Raw genomic sequence first — 17146 nt, 5'->3', positions numbered from 1 at the left:
ACGGTTCTCCATTATTAACTTTAATTATGGCGGATCCACAATTTACAATGATTTCCGAAATTGAATAATGCAGTAAGTCACAATTAACATTTATGCGCCACGAATTGTTTTCAGAGTTTTTGGTTTGTTTTCATGTAGCCAACTTTATATGAATGTGCCACAAAGTTTTGATTTTTACTAGTTAAAAATTTTAATTAACGCAATTTTTAATTGTTGACTTCTATTCCACCGTGTATTTTTATTTACAGAAGGTAATTTGTTTTAATAAAGTAGAAAACTATATTTGCCACTTTATTATATTTTGTACTTACTGTTGGATTAAACACAGTCTACATTTTACAACTTCTAATAATAAACACACATACATTTACTTGGTTTATACAGATAGGTAATCCAACCTGCTATAACACTACAACTTGTTTGTAGATGCTTGATTCTAATTAGTAAGCAGTGTTTACTAGAATATTAATAGAGTACACATTATTGGATTGATTGCTTTGCTAATCTACAAATTAAGCATGTGCATCTAGCACAACATTACAGATTATATACAGATTATTAACTTGTCATATTGATCATATATTTATAAAACATGCAGTATCAAGCTTATGTAAATCAGTTCCCGGCCACAAGGATAAAATCAATTTGAATTTATTGCCAACGTCACTAAATAAAGCAAGAAGGAACTGACAAAATACAATAATGGACGAAGGATGGCAAAGAAAAGTAAAAAGTGCTCGTTCAGCCTCTTTTTATACAAGACAATGTCGGTTAAAAGATGGCTAAATATAAGCTTCCTACCAAGTTGCTGTTAAGATTATATTAGATTTAAATATAGTCGTCGTGCTGTTTTCTTTTTGCATCTCTTGTGTGTTGGACAAAAGAGGGTACAGTTCTGTACTTTATTGCGTGAAAGATAAAATTAATTACAATCATTTTTTTCTTTAGGAGTGACCTTTTATTAAAAAAAAGTCTGTTAAAAAGGAGGTTTACTCTATTGTTTCATGAGTGATGAGCATTACTTACACGGATAACGTTATACTTTTATCAGTTTCGGGGATATTAATAGGGTATAATAAATATTTTGATCGAGAAAATTAATTGAACATTTTATGTTTCAGAAATTGTTTAATCCACATAGGAGGTGAGTAAATATCCGATTTACATGTTATTTTAATTTAAAAAAATGTGTTTTTTTAATTTTAATTAAATGACATATATTTCAAAACACGAAATATATTTTAAAGGATTTACATTTAGCTTTTATGAAATTACTAAAGAATGGTATCAATTTTTCTTAATTTATGGGTTTACTTAAGCTTCTGTTTTGAAACGGGTATTTAATTAATCAGTAAAATAAATTAAATTATATATTTTTTAAACAAAAACATACATTTTTGACTGAAGGTGGTGTATAGGAAGAGTATCTATAAGGTTCCTTTCTACATTAATGAAAATTAAACAAGTTTTGTTCTAAATCTTCTTACAAATTATTATATATGTACCTTAAAATAAATGATTAAATATAACATAAAACATAGCATAACACAAAAATAATAAAATTATAGTAAACTTTATTTCATACCTTAAAATAGAAAGTAATTTGATTAAAATTAGGTTTATAAATATTTGTAAATAAGTAACTAATAACTAATAGAATAATTATCAAATTCATATAACAATAAATTTTCTTTTCTTTCTTCATTATAAATTTTCTTATAAATTTATTTTTCTTATATATTTTTGAAGGAAACACATTATTTTAATTTATTCGTCAATATTTATTTAATATTTCTATTTTACTAAAATTAACATTAAATACCAGAAAAAGTAATTTACGTTTTTCTATTTATTTGAATAATTTTTTATATTATATTTTAATATTTTTGTATTACTCTGTATACATTCTTTCAAAGCTTTATGCTCTTTCTTTCAATACCATTTATTTTTCTCCTAGATTGCATTTAAAACATTTTGTGATATTCAAGTGGAATAATTCGTACGAATTTGCTTTATATGTTCAAAAATCACCTTAAGAGCAACTGAAGAGGCACATTCCATTCATACTGCGTTTAGAGAGGAAAATGTCATATGATTTTGGTTTCATTGATTTAAAAAAGCCAATGAATGCATTGAAAATGAACAGCGTAAAGGACGTCTTGTATCCTGTATGAACGATGCAATGAAAGTTTGGAAATTACCCAGTAATGAAACTGCGATGATTCAAGCATTAGATATAATTCTTGTAATGAATTTCATAAAAAAAATGAACAAATTGATTTCACATAAATTAAATCAGGATATAACAATATTAGACGTTTGACAATTATCTCCTTGCAAGCTTGCAAATTGACAAACTTCATGAAAAATTTACTCAAAATTGACACACAAGACTCAAAGGAAGCATTTACCATTTAGCCGACATATTTTTCCATGGGACTATTTATTTTTTGTCAATGTTTAATTTTTTACGGAATAAACAATTGAATTCTGAAGAGGTCAGAACTGTAGTTGATCTTTTAATGAGTTCCAACAACCAAGAATTTTTTTATTATGGTAATTGTTGATTATGATGACAATTATTTGGTTGAATAAAAACTATTTTAGTCATACGTTAAAAACGTACGTTTTCCGGTACCTAATAAATTCAGAAAGATTTCATGAAAAATACGTATGCAAATTATTAAGAAATTACTAATTTTTTGACAGCACATGAATTTTTTATTAAAACAAAGAATTTTCAGCAGTGTGTATTTTTAATTTCTTTTACGAAGGCACTCACATATGAATTCCGGCGGTTGCGTTAAAAAAACTCGCAAATATGCTTATGCGACTTTATGCGCGGCGGAAAGCGTTCGAGGGCTTTTTTGCAAACCTCTAGCCACATTCATTGGGGTTGGTTAAATGCGTCCATTCTATATTAACAACGGCATAAAACTTGTGGAGTGGTTATATAAATTATGCAGTGTTTACGTTGGAATTTTGAGATTTTTAAATAGCTTTTAAATAGAACTTTTACACTGACAACGAAAGATCAACATATTTAAAATGTTTTAATTATATTTACATACTCCATTACCATCTGAGTAGTTGTAAAATGTACTTTTTGCGTTTTTTTCGTTTTTTGATTTAATGAGAATCTGACTTCTGCTGCGTGTTAGCAAATAATATTTTGGCTGATACTATTTAAACGATTATGACTAATAATGTGTGTCAAATTTGAATAGAACCAATTAAAAAGTTAAATCGGGCGGGATCAAACCCCAGATCGCCCGACAATCAGCCGGGTAGCTTGTCCATTAGTCGACCAAGACCAATCGATAGGGAATGAATCTATCTGAACCGCTTTCGAAAATTTTTAGGTTGGTTAGTAAATAAAAAATGTGTGTAAATATATAACTATCTAATTTAATGTATAAACATTTTTTTCCTTAATTCATAAAGTAAGTTGCTAAATTACATTGTTTTTTTTTTCAATTTTGTCATTGATCTTCAATAAACTTTATTAGTCAATAATTTTAATATCTGTTAAACCCTCTCCTTTCCAACTTTAAGAGGAGTATAGGAGTAGGACAGAAGGAAAGGTATTCCTTTCTTATCTTATTAGATAATAATTATATACAGGGAGTCAAAATAGCATTTTGATATTTTTGGCAGTTTCTGAAAACTTTTATCAGATTGTCAGTGGTTTATTTATTATTTTTTAACAAATGTAGCAATTTTGTTCAGACTATTTTCGGGATAACTTTTTTTATTTTAAGTGGAACCTATAATTGCCATTAAGATGACGAAAAAAAATTTTCAGAAATATATAACTCGTAGTACATTAATTTATCTGTACCTAAGATACAACAATATTTCTAGTAAATTTTCAGATATTTAAAACCTCTTTAACGAAAAAGGCGTAACCTATTTTTATGATTCTAAAAGTCAAATTTTATATTCACAGATACTCAGAGAAAAATTGTGAGAAAATTACTAATTTTGAAATAATTAATAGTTGGTCAACCATATTTGGAAGTTTTAAACATTAAATATATCGAAATCAGAAATATTGTCCTCAGTTGAAGGTAATTTAATATAACATAAATGATATATTTTTAACATTTTAAAAGTAAATTCAATTATGCATTTTATTTGAAATAACAAGTGCCACATATTATCTTTAAAGTTTAGTCAATCATTTGTTAAATAAGTAATTAAATGTCATTACATTCAAAAATCAATTTTCGTAGAAAACAAAATGGATTTTGTGGCAAAAAAATGGGCTCATTTAAGTCACTTTTGTGCCTGTTATAGAAAGACTCGTAACAGCCAAAGACAAAATATCTGGGATACCCTGTATTTAGTTTTCTCTTCTTTATATAAAGTTGTAGAAACTATTTTAAAACCCAGAATATTTTCAATATTACAAAATATTTTTTATTTTCCATTTATTAATGAATACTTTTTAATATTATAAATAAATGAATATTTATGTAAAATATATTTAAAAATATGTTTCCCATCCGTCGAAAATGACTGGACAATAGAATTTACTTTCGATGTAGAACCATTTTAAAATAACTGTTCCCAATATACAGGGTGAATCGTAACTTATTCGAAAAATTTTAACCATATACTTACTGTTTATGATAAATCGACTACTTATGCAACAGTGAGTATGTGGTTAAAATTTGTGCGAAGTTGCGAATTATCCTGTATAGAAGGTAAAAAAAGCGGAACAATTTCGAACAGCTTTTATAGATGGGGATGAATTATTTTTTATTTCGTTTCTTGTTGCCTTGTTACATTTTTTTAAATGGACTTCTTACGTAATAGTAACAGGTTACAATTTTTCGGATAAGTTATGAAACACCTTGTAAATTAATATTATAAAATATTTTTTAATTTAAATATTCTTTTATATTTTAAATAAATAAATATTTAGATAAACTCTTCGAAATATTTATAACATATACTATGATTTCTTCATACATATTTTGTAGTCGAAAATAAAAGGTGCAATACCATACTTTTATTTTACCATCGTTTAAGATTTTGGTAAATTTTATAATGTAGGATTACTCCTTGTTGAATGTAATATTCACTAGTGATACTAAATTTCGACATTTAAAATTTTAAGGCGTTGCAACTGGTTTTTTGATCACGTCCCTCTCTTCTAAAAACCTTGTTCGTCTCAATATCCTAAGTACTTACTTGACTTGACAATACACTATAAATTTCTTTGTGATTTAATCACAAAATGTGACAAACGATAATCGTGTGAAGTGTTGTTCTGTTCAATCATGAGATCAGATCAAGAGTGACATATGCGTATTCAGAGATCACTTAAATGCTTTAGAGAATTGTCTCATGCACCACTTGATTAGGCAACACGTATTTTGAATAATACCCAGGGATTCCTTGACACATATTCCATGTACCGATAAAGACAAATCGACATATTGACCTAGGCATATTATTACGTATTACCATGTGCAAATAAACGAAGACAATCCTTTTCCAACGGATATCGTCTCTTAAATCGATTGTTTTGATTTGAGCATGACAATGACATTATTTTGAATGAACCTTTCCTTTTGCACAATTATGTCATGCCAGTTAATAACAGATTCATTATATTCCTCTCTAGCTATCCGTTTTAAAATGACTAGAAATTTATTGAATCAATTTTTAAATTTAGTGTTTCGTTTATTGTCGGTGAAGTAGGATCTTAAATTGGGAAAATAGAATATTTATATTCTATCTCCTCCTTTAAAATGTATACAGAAATGTACAAGTCTTGTATGGAAAATGAATAAAATTACCCATAAATTTAGTCGTGTATCTAGGGTGGTGGTTTAAGGATCACTTTGATGCAAACATAAAAGTTTTATGTTTACTTGAAATTCTTTGTATGAGCTTGGAATCTGCCTAAACAATAGAGAGAAATCTTTATTAACTAAATTTGTCTCTTATTTATATTGTTATTTATGAGTCGTAAATGTAATAACATCAAAATTTTATGTATCTAATATTATTGTCATTTCAAAATGCAGTTTTTTATGATCATTAATTAGCTAAACGCGCGATTCAATAAAAATAGGTACAAAACTCAAACGAATTTATCCACTAAAATAAGCAAAGTAACAGGCATTCGTTCGGTTCAGTTATACGTTCAATTTGGTATTTTTGTTCGAATAAATTCAATTTACCCCACGCTATAAAGGACATTTGTATTTGTTACTTTTTCATTTCATTTTATGACTCACTTTAATGCATTTAAATGGCCCATAATTATTTTCTCTTGATTATGTAACAATTAAAAGTACCGACACATAGTTTACGGTATGGAGAAGGATATTTATTACAATCAGTAAATTCAATTAGGCTGGAGTTCAAACAAGCAATTTATTTTTAAAACATTCGATGAAATTAAAAATGATCTAATAGTAATCATCTTTTCTGAACGTTTCAATTCGGTTATATAATATTTTAAATATCAATGTAAAGTTTAAGGATTTAATTTATAACGTTTTCAGAGACCAGTAATCAACAAAGGTCAATGTAGCAGTAATTGTTCGATTATATCTTTAACATTGACCATCTTATTGAACAGAATTTGAAGTATTTAATTTATAAATAAGTAAGGTCATGGTATTTTTGATTAGTCATTTTTCCGTATTTTTGTTATTTGATTTATTTAACATTCGAATAATTTACAGTGTTCAACGATTTGATTATTAATGCGTTCCATTATTTTAATTGTTTTTATAATAGAATTGATTTTGTGTGCCGAGTTCAATTAGTGGAAGAGAATTTTTAATAATGAAACAAAAATAATTGCTTTACCTACATTTTGTTTTATGCTTTCAGCAAATAATTAAATTCCAAACGCTTTCAGTTCTGTAAATTTTTCACAGAAATTCGTTATCACAGAAAATATAATAGGGCATATTTTGTGCAGTGGAACTCGAGAAGAAATGTTGTTATTGACTTGCACATTCATAAAAGTGCAATAAAAATTTACTACAATGACTTTAAAATTATATATACACACAATAAAATTTGTGCATAATTTTACGTACCCATTCAATTCTCTTTGATCCATTGAAATCAAGATCAAATTCAAATAAAAGTGCTTCGCGACAGTGAGTGCGTAATGAACTTTTCCATTTAGTGCTAGTTTCAAATGAGAAATCCAATTAAATTTCTGCAAAGCTACACACCATGCCCGCACAAAAAAAGATTTTTAACGCTCTCTGAACCAAATTGGCCGAAATTTCCGGACGAAGCCTTGGTGATTACTCACCGAAATTGAAACTGTATTCGCATTTTAATTCAAATATTTGCCGATTCTGTTATTAACTAAAGTTGACGCCAAACTGCATACAACCGTATTGTTTTGTTTTGTGTATTTTGTTTATAAACACCGAAGCCGCCCGAAATCCTCGTATTTTGCTTTTTAGTATCTCAGCGTCGGTATATTATGAAAATATATATGTATTTTTATGCTTTTATTCTACTGTGTGCTTTAATTAAAACAACCCGGTGGTCGTTTTCGTTGAACTTTAAAACGGAAACGTGAATATGTACTTTAAAGACTGTTCAATAGTTAAATTGTTGACGCCGTACAATATTGTTGATAATGGTAAAGTTAATTATCTTTATTATCGATTGCTTTTTATTTAAATAATTAACATTACTCGTTACTATAACTAATGATTAAGCAAGCAAGCAGTGTTGCTTTTTTATACTTCATAAACATTAGTATAGTTTGGAACGTAGCACTAATGTATAACACTACTTTCCAACAAAAGTATGGAAACTTTCTTTTACATATTTTTGGGATAATTCGTGAGTGCCGAACACGAAAATCATATTCATTTTATTTCCATTTGGGCCATTCACCTAGATAATGGCAAATTTGTGTTTTACGGTTCATCATTGTACTTAATGCGTCGTCCAGAATAAACGGCAAGCCCGATAGAGATGAGAGAAAGGTGAGTAAATTATGCATCCAACGGTACCTAATTTGTTCCGATCGGAAGAAAAATAACTTAGTTACAGCTGTAGAAGTTTCAAATTTCATGCAATTTGTGAACATTTTTAGGCACTTCCTCGATTTGAGTATTTTTATCAATATCTCAAGTTTTACGTTTTAATCGTTAGTTTATTCAATTATAAGTATTTTAAACCTCGGTGGAGATTGCATTGAGAAATTAAAATGAAATGATGAATTTGTTCATCTGAAGCCTGGATATCTTGATTGTATTTCAGTCACGTGTTGGTTAAACTTTTCACCTTGTCTATTGCTTTGACCACTTGATTGAATGGAAAATGAATTTTAATTATCTTATTTAATACATTAATAAGAATTAATTAAAACAATTTGTTTCGTCCCAAAAATTTGTTAATGATTCTCTGGAATTTTTCTAAGTCTTTCAAAACATTCATTAAATACATTCTCATTAAACAATGTAATGATACTCAATAAAGAAGATTTTCAAATATCGACTTTCACTGAAATTTGTTTTTCAGGAATCAGATACTAATTAAATAGGGTAATTGAAATTACAGGGAATTTCAATTACCACTTCTTCATAAGTTTACACAGATTATATGAATGAAAAATATCGCCATTTTTTATTCAAACTTGCTCTGTTATTGGTGGAAATGCTTGAAAACTTGAAAATTTAAATTACTTATTGTCAAATTACTACTACTGGAAGTGACTGAAAATTGTCAAGAACTAAATAAAAATTGGAATTTTCTACAGTCAGCTATTTTCTTTCCGATAGAAACGAATTTATGTACAGTTGGATCTCAATCGTCGTTAATTCTAGATGACGTTTTAAGTAAAATGATAAACTGAAAAACACGAAATTGCCGTTATCTAGGCGGATGGCTCAAAGGAAACAGAAATTAATTTTCGTGTTCAGTGCACCTGAATTATTCTAAAAAATATAAAAGAAAATTTATATATTTCAAAAATAAAAATTTGTATAGCAGTATAATTACATACACACATTTTTTTTTATAAATTTTAAGTGAGCATTTAAGATATTTTATTATTTATTTATCTTCAGAATATTTAAACACAATTGAAAAAAATTGCTTTTTTTGAAGAATTTTTAAGCACTATAATTATAAAAAGTAAAAATGATGATATTTAATGAGAAAATGTAAGTTTTGAATGGTACACTTATGTTATAAGTGTGGGAAGTTCTCTACATACTTCGTATTAGAAATTAATTGTATTTTGCAAGATTAATTTATTATTATTGGTTATATTTAAATGAAACATGTGCTGAAGATGTATGTGTAAGAAATTAACACATGTGCATACATACATACATACAAAAAATATATAATTATATTACAGTTCTTTTATAAACAATCAAACACATACATACAATCGTAATTTATAAAATTATAAAATATTGCTTGTTTAAAAATAAAAAGTAATATTCAAAAAAATAATTAATAATATACATTATTGAAAAACAAAATATAATAAAAAAGTATTAAAAATAAAAGGATATAAACTCATACATATAGATTAAAGTTTTAGGGTCCCCTTGTTTTTTATTACGAATTGTGAAAAGTTCTTTTGAATAGTTCAATTTATAAAAAGACAGTGGTAAAAAGTAGGAAGGTGGAATGCAGAAAACGTCAATATAATATGAACCTCCGCATTTTTAACAGCAGACGACAAAAGTCTGAGATTTCCACATGTTACGTCGAGAGTGAGACGGGAGAGCCGCTCTTACTGCATAATTTTTTCATTTCGTCGAAACTACTTTTTAGTGTCCGGTGATATCGCAATACGAATTTATGAACCGACGGTATATTTTATATATTTATTTTACGGTCTCGGTTTATTCCATTATTTTTAAATTAAGCATTTTCATTACTGTTTACAATCCTGAAATACCGGATAAAGTTAAAAGTACCTATTTAAGCATATTTTTATAATAAAATTCAACTACTAACTTTTTGATAGAAGCGTCTAATATTTTTAGTATGTTAAGGTAATTATTTCCTTCATTTTATAAAAATGCTTAATTTTGTAATGGAAAAAGTTTTCATACATGCTTTATATTAATCTAAGCAGTTTGTGATAAATTGTCACTTTATTTCACATACAATAAATAAATAAAAAAGATTATAAATAAAAATTTATAATTAATTGATAAATATTTGATAATGTGAGAGAAAAAAATTAACTTATGTGTACTTTATGAGTTTGTACATTTTTTACTTTTAATTCAATTTTGATACATGTAAGTAATAATAATAATAAAAACAAATAATTTTGTGCAATTTTTATAAATAAATTGTGTTTTATAGCGTCAGATCAAGTTCATAATCAAAAAATGAGGAAAATTGATTAACGGAATATTTATGATAAAAATACGTCACTGAATTTCTTATTATTCAAAATTAACAAAAGTACATATTAACTAATCTGTACTAAAACTAAGAAGCACATTATTATTAGGAATTTGATTTTATTATTTTGATACTTGATCAAACTACTTACTTAAACTATGGAACAAAATGTTAAAATTATCTCAAAACTGTTGCAATTCCAAATAATTGATTATAATATTACAAATTGGTTTCACCACTAAATTAAAACATTTATTCAAATTTTGTCTAATGCTATTCCAAACTGACAGTACTTAATTATTAAAGTTATGTCAAAATGTTAACTTTTACCTCAACAGGTTTCTTTGCGTTTGAACAACTGTAGCTATTTAGTTTTTATATCTTAAATAGAGGAAATGTGTTTTCATTATAAAGTGGATATATTCTAAATATACTTTACATAAAACATATGTAAACATTTTAAATATGGCCTATTAGTAGAACTTGTGGAACATACCTTTGAATTTTTGAGTTTCTAAAATGACCTCCAGGACATCTAATTCCACTGATTTATCAGCAATATTAATTTTTCTTATAATTTACCAACTAAATATGCATATTTCATTATCTTTAAAATATTTACCATTGTCATTTTTTTGTATACTTTACTTTGTTTCAACGAATGTCAATTAATTAATTTTTTTGTTACTGTGTTACATCAGTCGTTGTAGATACTAATTTGACAAAAAATTTATTTCTATAATATCAACTGGAGTGGCATATATTCTACAAGTAAATTATAAAAAACTAAGGAAGTTGGTGAAAGCAATTTGCTATATTCTTTAGACACTCATCTATAAATGACATATAACAGATGGTATGGCACTCCTAAACTATCTAACATTACAATAAATCTACAGACTATATAGAAAGTATTGAAAACTCACACATCTTAAATAATATAATTTTATTACAGTGGTAGTTTACGTATCCAGACTTACAATTAAAGAACACATTGTGCAACAACTAAACAATACCATCACCCGTATTACTACTGTATCATTAATCATTATGAAATAAGTAATAATAATTGTTAGAATTGAAACTGTTTACAGTGATTTTGTGCCCCCTAGTAACATTTTAGAAATTTGAAAATATTTTTTCAAGTCTTTGAATTCATGGTTCCTGAGATATGGCCGTCGGTTTCCACATTCAGCCATCCGGTACATTTAACAGTGAGGCACCATATGTATAGTACACCGGACACTGTATGCTTTAAATAAGTACCAAATGACATAATGGTGACAGATTACCTCAACTCAATAATAATTTACCTTAAAACAACAATTATAGTCATAATATTTCAAAACAGTCGTTAAAACAAACCTGTAAATTCCAAACTTTCTTAAAGCATTGCGATTTGGAATAGCTACTGACATTACAAAACTTTAACTTAAAGTAAATATCGATACTATAACATTAAAGCAAGCCGGAATCACGACAAACATCAGAGAGTCAGTTAACGCATCAGTTCTCACAAATGCGAAATTCTATGGATTTTTTGCCTTAAAAAAGTACCCCAATATTTTTTTCCGGTTTTTATCTATAATAAATAATAAAAAAATAATAGAGTTCAGTAATATAAAATGACATTTTTATTGTATTATTTATATTATTTGTTAAAATAGAGCTAATGAGAAATGAGTTACAATGTGTTTTACTCAGTATTTTAAACACTATTTTGTATGTTTAATTTAACTCAAACTGGAAAATAATAGATTAAAATCAGCTCAGCTATACTCTTTGTCTAACAGACAAAGAAGTCGATCAGGTGCAGTCTTAACAATATTACTGGCAATTTCCTCTCTTGGCTTGATTGCACCTTAAGGGCATATAAATAATATCAACAAGTTTACCTTGTATGCGGTCAATCCTACTTTATGTACATATGTTCATCACCTAAAGACAATTTCTATGCAGCGTTGTCAGGTTTATAGTTTCATATGTAATTAGATAAACTTATTAAATTGATATAATAATGTTAGATTTTAAATAATTATACGACCTTATTAAAAAAGTGAACATAATGTGAGTTAACTTAACACATTATACACTAATTTCCCGTTTTTAACTTTTAAAATTTATTTTAACTGTGAATGGTGTATTCATATGTAAATGCTATGTGCATCAGCCATTGTCAAAAACTGAATTATTTCGTTTTATTTTTTTTTTTTTAAATTCTATTACTGAAAACGTTCACATGGATTCGGATGATACGATTTATACGTTAAATAAAACAAATATTTTCCGTGCCGTGATTCTCGGGAGGCAAGCGGCAAAGTTGTCGAATATTCCCTTTTGACTGTTTCCGCTGTGGATATCGGAAGAGTAAACAACCAAGACTGGGCCATTACATCATGGTAAATAAGATTTCCGACCGGTATTGGGCCGTCGGAAAGGAAAAAAACTGCCTTTATTTGAGACTGAAATTACAGGGATTATCGATAAGTTACGATTACTACCTTGATACAACACAACTTTCAAGCATTGAAGTTTTCAGACGAATCTTCGGCCCCTTTTTCCCAATCGACGAGGGTCGACTGGATTTATTGGTAGAGGGGTGTTTTAAGGATGTACCAATTCGGACAATGGTTGCTAAAAATTAGGCATTGCCCATCATTATGACCAGAAGGGAACAAAGAAATCTTATTAATACACTAGTTACAGCAAAAATAGAAAGCTCTTTTTAACATATTTCTAGACAATCATTTTTCATTAAAAATGTGTGTTAAAGATACAGTTGTTACAGTTGTGGAAAGTTCATATGTTCAACAATTCCAATATCCCAAGTTTTACATTTTTAATCGTTATAAGCTTTTTAAGCTCTGGTAGACCAGAAATAAAAATGTTATGATGCAATGAAAAATAAACGAATATTTAAATTTACTTATATATTTATAGGAAATGTGTAAATAGCTTCGATTTGAACTTTAACCATTTGCCGTATAAAAAAACCAGCGATAGTCCGCCGTCATTAGCTCGTCCTTGAAGATTTGGTATCTTCTTTATGTTATAGTCATGAGTTAGTAAAACCTATCGCTTGACTGAAGAGAAAATGAACCGTAATTGTCTTATTTGAACTTGGAAGTCGAAATTGGATATTTTGGTATGAATATGTCTTAGAATGAATGAGAATTAATTAAAACGTTCCGACTCGTGCGTACCAATTTCGTTGTACTTTTGTAACAAGACTTTGATCTTTTTGATGTAATTGGAACATTCTAATTGTCCCAAAAACTTGTTAGCAACTCCCTAAAATATTCGTAAGTGAAAATCGGAAATTTATTTTTTAGAAAGCAGTTATTATTTCGATATATTCATACTATTGGAATTGAAATTACCAATTAAATTATTATCTGCTTTTGGTCCTCTAGAACTTGAAATATTTACTGAACTGAATAAGGTACCGATTAAAAATTTGCTATATTGATTTTTATTGAAAAATTTATGAAAGTGAGTTATATATATATATATATATATATTGTAAAAAAGGTGACTGAATTGTAAGCTACGTTAAACATATGTATGTAAATGATCCAAACAAAAAAAAAATACAATCAATATGATTTTCGCATTCAGCCCGAATTACCTAAAAAATGTAAAAGAAAAAATTTCTTTATTTCAAAAGTTCGAAATTTATAAACGAATGTCGTACATATAACAATTAACCGTTAAATTAAAGCGAATAAGTAACGATTTAGGGCTACGTTGAGAAGTGTAACGACTCCGGACGTGAATTTACACGATCCGGTTAAAATATACCTTTGGCAAATACTTGTTATTATCATTGTATCAGCACGTGTCTCTGAAACTTTCGCAGCACTTTAGTTCCTGATTAAAGTTTATGTTTGTGTTTCAAGTCTTTAGATCCGGAACGACTAGCCGCAATACAAACAGAGCCGGTAGTCTTCCCGGATCCGACGCAATCCTGAGACATTGTCGCTTAATCAGGTGTGTGTCTGTTGCTGCGGTGTCGTCAAACTGTTAAATGTTGTTTGACGCTTAAATTTCATAATTTCTCTTTGTTCGATATTACAAAGTAAGTCATCTATTTTGGGTATATTAATTTCAATTATCATGTCAATATAAACTTTATTGAATACTTTTTTATTTACTATACTATTATATCTAAAGAAATAACATATTTTTCATTATGCTACTGCGCAATTCATAAACGTTGTGTAAAACTACATTTCTAATCAGTCACTTTTGGTAAAGAACAATTATTTTTTCAGTAAATTAGAAATATTGATTCTTTTAACTTTCATAGAGACGATTTAATTAACACTATACTTACAAAGTGGCATGAATGTTAGAGCTCTGCATAAATGTATGACAACAACTTTCTTGTTTTATGTATTGTCATTAGATTATGTTTAGAGTTTCTCTTTGTTGTTTGTTTGGAGAACACATCGTTACTCGCTTCAAAATAGACGGATTTGAAGTTTTCATGCTCTACATTTTTATTTTATTAAATCACAACACTCCTATAAAATAAAATGGCTGATATTTTACGACTTTCAATTGATTAAAATAAAACACTTATTCTTTGTTTATGAAATATAAACATAATAAATTATAATACCACTATAAACCTATACTTATATAATAAGACAAACATTTTAGTTTTTTACTACTAAATTATTATTTTCCAAAGCAATTGTCTTATATGAAAAATTTATTAATTCATTAACAGCATTCATGGCGATTACTTAGAGATTTTCAAAGAATTTAAAGAAATGAAATTTAAATATAATTAATTTTTTAATTATACATAATAATCTTTATTATTTGTGTTCCTTTTTTTATTTGACATGAAAATTATAATTTTTAAAATGTTGTTTCCAAATAAATATAAATCACTTTTTTATTTTAAATGGAAATCGAAATTGAATTTGCTTTTAAAATATCGCAAACAAGTTTTCGAAAAAAAATAAAATTTATCTGTAGCTGAGACACATAAGTCAGTTTTCTATTTGATCAGAAAATATTCGTAATAGTAAAATGCATTTAGAATACCCTGTACAAAAATATGTAAAAATACGAAATTCTTCTTATATAAAAATTATTTATTTATTATTTACTATACTATTTCGTGGCAAAACACTTATGTCAACTATGAACAATACGAAGTTAAATATCAATAGGTGTAGTTTAATTCTCTTTATTTATCTTATTTTGGATGAAACATTAACACATCAATTAATCCACATTATAATGAAAATATTGTAGACAAATCTTAAAAAGAAAGAATAATATTTACATTTTGCACTTTAATACTTTCACATCAAAAATATTATTTTGTAAACGAAAAATAATTATGTTGTTAAGACGTTATGTACAACATTTTATCAGGCTTGCTCCGACACAGATTTGAAATCCCACTAAAAGCTTTCCAATCGCCTCAATGTCGATATCGAGAAATTCCTCCCTTTATTCACTTTTCACGACCGTAATTCCCTGCAAATTTAAAAAGCGTAACGACGCTACCTAAGGGTAAATAACTTTAAAAGGGGACCGTCACGAATGTCCTGCATACCGCAGATTTACATTTGATCGATGTAGAAGGGTAACCCCTGGTTATAACTTACGTCGGCTTCGAAATGTCTCCAAGGATAAGTGAAAACATCGTTTAATTGAAATACCGCCAGCCGTTCGGGATTCCCTCATGCATTAAATTTGCATCCGACTTGCAATACGGATTTAAATTACAAGATTTAGGATGTCTGTACATGTGTAACACAACTTTTGCTTAATGTTTTGGGACACAATAGATATTATTTGATAAATTATTCCGGTCTATATTGTTAAACTTTCTAACCATTTTCTTACATAATTTGGAAATCTACTCCAGAATATGTAATTTCGGTAATCTAACTAATTCGAAGCGCCAGAAAGGATAATCGATATCTTTGGAACATATAAAACTAAAAACAAAGAATAATTTACTTGCATTTCAGGATTAAGCTAGACAAAACGGGATACTCTTACCATCTCCTGCTCTTAATCCCTCTTTTCTTTTTAATCCTCCATTGTTTAAGATCTTAAGAAGAGTATGTTCTCGCCAATTCCTTACGAAGTACTTAGTAGTCAGGTAAATTATATTGGACGTTGACAGATAATAAAGTACTTAATTAATGTTTTAATAAATTAGTTTTATGAAATAACATTAGCATTTTAAATGATTATAAGAACTTAAGTTCAGTAGAATGTATGCTATTTTACGTTTAGACTCAGGAATATTAATAGGATGGGTGAAAAATCGGTTAAGTACCAACGGTATTGGTAAAAAAATCCATATTTAATCGATAAAAAAAATTATGATAATAAATGATCTTACTCAAAAAAAATCATTTAGGTTTTGTGTAAAGAATATTTTTTTAATTTTTAGCAATCAATTATATAGTTTTTTTTAAAGTGTCTAAAAAGTGGTAAAAAGTTCATCTGACTGGAAGTTGTTGTAGTTATTTTTTATTTTTATTATAATTTTTTGATTATCGTTATTAATGAAAATTTAGTTGGTTTATTTCCATAAAATATACACTAATAAAAAATTAATACCAAAAATTACAAAACTAATTTGATCAGTAGTTACAATTTGAATATAATAAGGAACATAATTATAACTGATACATAGTTTCGCTCTAAAATAGTCGGCTTACAGGGGCAAGTATTAATCTGTATTAATGTTGTTAACCCAGGCGGTAAACAATTTGCACACCTACCTTTA

The 17146-nt window shown here is 27.6% G+C and overlaps 1 protein-coding gene across 1 annotated transcript in view; it reads left to right on the top strand.

Annotated features, from left to right (window-relative positions):
• LOC109608434 (Ig-like and fibronectin type-III domain-containing protein 2) overlaps positions 1-17146 on the top strand; it is a 154271-nt gene that overhangs the window by 38106 nt on the left and 99019 nt on the right. The window contains exon 2 of the mRNA XM_049961238.1: positions 1122-1144. The gene's annotated coding sequence lies outside the window, so the exon portion shown is untranslated. The remainder of the gene's footprint in view (positions 1-1121; positions 1145-17146) is intronic.

This window comes from Aethina tumida, chromosome 1 (assembly GCF_024364675.1).
Source record: "Aethina tumida isolate Nest 87 chromosome 1, icAetTumi1.1, whole genome shotgun sequence".
NCBI lineage: Eukaryota > Metazoa > Arthropoda > Insecta > Coleoptera > Nitidulidae > Aethina > Aethina tumida.
The sequence above is the reverse complement of the archived record's forward strand: the minus strand, read 5'-3'. Positions and strand labels throughout refer to the sequence as shown.